We start from the raw sequence: 5,000 nt of genomic DNA on the forward strand, positions 1-5,000 counted from the left end.
TATTATACTCTATTTTATATATCATATCATATATACCCATATATATAATATATCTATATAATCTTATCTTATACTTTATTTATATATTATTTATTTATTTTATAATATCATCTATCTATCTTTATTCTCTATATATATATATATATATTATATATATATCTATTTCTATCATTCTTCTATATATAAAATATTTATATATATTATCTATATATATATATCATACTCTATTTCTCTATTATAATTCTATTATATCCTATCTATATATATTATATATTATCTTATTATATATTATATTTTTCTATATCTTTTTGTTTTCTTATCTCTTCTATCTTTCTATTTTATTTATCTTATATATATCTCTTTTATTTTCTTTTATTTCTTATTGTTTCTTATTTTATATTCTTTTCCTTTCTTTTATATCTCTTATCTGTATCTCTTCTCTTTCTCTTCTCTTCTTTCTCTTCTCTCTGTTATCTTCTGTCTTCTTTATTCCTTTCTTCTTTATCTCTCTCTCTATCTCTATTTGTCTATCTTTTTTTTTTTTCTCTCTCTCTTTCTCTCTCTCTCTCCTTTTCTCCTCTTTTTCCCTCTCTCTCTATTTCCTCTCTCTCTCTATCTATCTCTCTTATTTTATAATAGTTCTCTCTATATTTTTCTTTTCTCTCTTTTATCTTCTCTCTCTTCTCTCTTATCTCTCTTCTCTTTTCTCTCTCTCTCTCTCTATTTATTATCTCTCTTTCTACTTTTCTTTCTTCTCTATCTTACCCACCCCCCCCCCTCTCCCCCTTTGGGGCCCCCCTTCTTTTGTCTCTGTGTTGTCTTCTCTTCTCTTTGTCTTATTTCTCTTTTTTTCTTCCCCTTTTCTTCTCTCTCTCTTCTCTCTTCTATCTTTTCTTCTCTCTTCTCTCTTTTGTCTATCTCTCTTCTCTACCCACCACCACCATACAGGGATCCGTCCATCCCTCAATCCACCACACCCCTGTAAGTGCCAGAATGATGGGCCCTTACAAGAGTATGGTAGGTGGCGAGCTTAGGGTATAAGGTAGACGACCAAGATGTCTTGACTCCTTTTATTGTGTAGTAATGATGGAGTAGGGCTGCGCCAAGGAGCGAGGTATTGCTCCTTGGCTCCCCGCAGGGAGTCTACCTGTCACCTCCTACAGTTGTCTAAAGATGGGCATAGATCACGTGCTTAACATATGGCAATCACTGGTGATGAAAGGTAGTGTTACAACAATGCATAGCTCTTGTGGAAGGGGATAGACAACACAACACTGGAATGTCTAGTGTGGCAACAAGAGACGAATAAACAGGTAAAGCAATGGACATACTTATATGTATGTGTGTGTGTGGGAATATAGGCATGTGACAATATATAAGATTATACGTCATGTAAAATATAACAACAGATAAATAGAATAACATTGGCATACACATTTCAGTAACATCACATATATAAAGCTGGGTTACCCCACACACACACACACACACACACACACACACACACACACACACACACACACACACACACACACACACACACACACACACACACATATATATACACACAGACACACACACATACCATCATTCAGAAGGACCAGATCAGAATCATTAATCAACTTAACTACTTGCTCACCTCTACCATCCACCCGCAGGGAACCCCATAACGTATGATGAGCATTAAAATCAGCTAAAATTACTTTATTTTGTGGCAGACGTTCCTGAAGAGCTCATCATAAATTACCAATTGATCAGGAGGACAATAAACCGAACATGTAATCAGATACGTGTTATTGATTTTTACTTTGCATGCGACAAACTCCAAAGTAGAATCAATAGTCACTTCTGTAAAAGGGAGGCTTTGGTGGATGTACATGGCGACTTCGCCTCCACCCCTACCCTCTCGATCCTTCCGACACAGATGGTAGTTCCTCAGCGAAACGACCTCGTCAGAGACGAGGTGGGGTTTTAAGTGCGTTTTTTTTTCTTGGAGAACTATAAATCGGGAGCATAGGGCGAGGCTAATAAACTAAGGTCATTTACTTTAGATCTAAGACTTCGACAGTTCCATTGTATAATGGTCGACGCGAAGATTTCGTTTTATGGGGTTTGGGAAAAAGCCTTGTCCACCAGATTTTTTTTCTTTTTTTGGGAGGGAGACGCCTCCTCTCCCTCGCTTCCCGGGGACCTCTCTCGGGATGGGTTTTGGGGACAGAAGCCCCATGTCCTGCCACCTCCTGGCGAGGGAGACGACTGACAGATTGCGATCTGCTTCTCTCACGAGAAGCCGATCGCGAGCCAGGCGAAGTCCTCACAGGAGTAGCCCGGACGGGAAGGTGCGCTCCGGACTGTGATTCGGTATCAGCCTCCTTAGGATTTTTATGCTGGGTTGATGCAGCCATTTGATCGACCAATTTAGTCAAATGATAAACTTTAATATTTAATTCTTTAACGGTTTGTTTGAGTTCGGCAATTTCTTTATCCTTGGCTGCAAGCTGTTGACTGGCATTACTAGCACTAGGGGTGATGTTAGTTACTGCTTCGGCATAGGAAGTATCGGGTTTGTGTGTCAAACTTTCCACTTTCCTCTTAGCTACAGTATAACTAACTTCATGCTTCCTCATATATGCTAATGTCTCAGTCTCCTTCTTCAGGATGGTGCACTCAGCAGATCCTGATTGATGGAGACCTCCACAATTAGCACATTTGGAGATTTGGCTAGTACAAGTGATGGTGTCATGGGCTTCAGCACATTTACGGCAAACGAATTTATTTGAGTCTTTATCAATACATCTTAATGAGGTGTGTCCGAATTTTTGGCATCTATTACAATGCATTGGCTTTTGGACATAAGGTCTTACTTGAACACGTTCATAACCGACATTGACATATTCTGGGATTTTATTCAAAGCAAAGGTAAAAAAACACAGTCCAGTTTTCGTTCGCACATTCCCGTCCTTCTTGGTCATACAATGAACGTCCACTACGTCTTGGTCCTTCATGCTCTCAAGAATTTCACTTTCTTCCATCGTCCTCAAATCCCTGTGAAAGATTACTCCCTTACAGGTATTTGGGCCAATAGGAATAGTTACTTTAACTCGAAGATCATGAATTTGCGTCAGCTTAAGTAAATCCTTAATCTGGGAGTTGTATTGTACTTTAACAAGGAGGCTTCCATCTCGCAATTTTTTGACAAAATCAAAATCGCCGTCCACTTGACCATCAAGGACCTCAGCGAAACGACATCGTCAGAGACGAGGTGGTAAGTGCGTTTCTTGGAGAACTATAATATCGGGAGCATAAGACGAGGCTAATAATTTAAGGTCATTTACTTTAGATCTAAGACTTCGACAGTTCCATTGTATAATAGTCAGAAGAAGAAGGAGTTGTGGGGGCACCTTGTCTGGAGAAACGTCTTTTTAGCGGCCAAAGTAAACCCGGCGGAAGCTAATGACGTTGGGTGTTGTGTCGGTCGTAAGGACAAGGTTTTTATGGCGGTAAGATGAGTTTTTTAAGCTTTTTTACATTTATATATTGAACAGAGTGCTCAGTTTTTTTTTATTTTTTTGGGGGGTTTTATCTTCGTTTCTTTTGTACTTTTTCAAACAGTTTGTGGGGGATTTTCCCGTGTTAGTATTTTAATGTTTTCTTTTTGGTGTAATTTTAAGTGTATTCCTTTTAATGTTTTTATTAACAATAAATGTGAGCTTTGAGAGTGAAATTCCTCTTTTTACTTAAGTCCTTTTAATAAGAGACACATGATACCATTACTTGGCTACCTGTGGCAAGCAATTGACATCCTTCTATCAGCCCTTCAGGCTGACACGCACTCCCCTCGGAGTTAACCACGCTTACCAGACGGAAACCCTTGTGAATTAGGTCTTCTTCCTTTTCTCACACGCACGCTTTCCTTTTTGTCTTTTTACACCCTTCTAGACGTCTCCTGAATGATTACCGAAAAAAGGTAACACCGGCATCCTCCGTGGAAAGGAACTGGGACCCTACCACGTACTCACTCCAAGAGCATCACAACATGAAAACTACAATTAAGTATCATGCTGTGACCACGGCGGCTCAGACATGAACCTACCGTTAAAAGAAGAAGACGTCTCCTCCTTTCGATACATGTATTGTTCCTGGACGTACTAACCAGGTGGTGGCAGCTGCTAATGACCTAATTAACAAGGGGTAATTAAGTGGATCACTACACATGAAATCCTGAGCATTCTTCTGAGTAACCACATTTCTACTGATTTTAATCTTTCTTTCATATTTTCATTGACTGTCCAAGCATCACACCCATAAAGCAAAACTGACCACACATAACATTCTAACACTCTAACTTTGGTTTTTACCTTCAACTGTCTGTTCTTAAAGACAGCACTCATCTTGTTGAAGACTTCCTTTGCCATACCAATTCTTTTCTTTATTTCAGTTACAATTCTTCCATCTGATGTTATCAAACTACCCAAGTATGTGAATTTCTCAACATTCTTAATTCTTCACCCTTGATATTCAAAGAGCATTTTGGTGTTATATTCTTCCTTGATATCACCATACATTCCGTCTTCTTGATGTTTATCTGAAGACCTTTCTTCTCACTTTCTGTTACAACCTTTTTCAATATATTTTGAAGATCTGTTTCTGCTATTAGTACAGTGTCATCTGCATATCTCAAGTTGTTAATAATAATACCTCCAACTTTCACACCTGGCATGTTCTTAATCTCCTTTAAAATAATTTCAGTGTATAAGTTAAACAGAGCTGGTGATAATAGACACCCTTGTCTTACACCTCTCTTGACTGATGTCCACTCACTTATTTCTTCGTCTATTCTGATGGCAGCACTCTATTCCCAATATAAGTTCCTAATCAGTTGTAAGTCCTTTCCATCAATATCTAATGCTTCCAACATTCTAAACATTTCTTCATGTTTTACCCTATCAAATGCTTTGCTATAGTCAATGAAACATAGGTATAAGTCTCTCTAAACTTCT

The sequence above is a fragment of the Penaeus monodon genome, chromosome 1, assembly GCF_015228065.2.
Source record: "Penaeus monodon isolate SGIC_2016 chromosome 1, NSTDA_Pmon_1, whole genome shotgun sequence".
NCBI classification, from domain to species: domain Eukaryota; kingdom Metazoa; phylum Arthropoda; class Malacostraca; order Decapoda; family Penaeidae; genus Penaeus; species Penaeus monodon.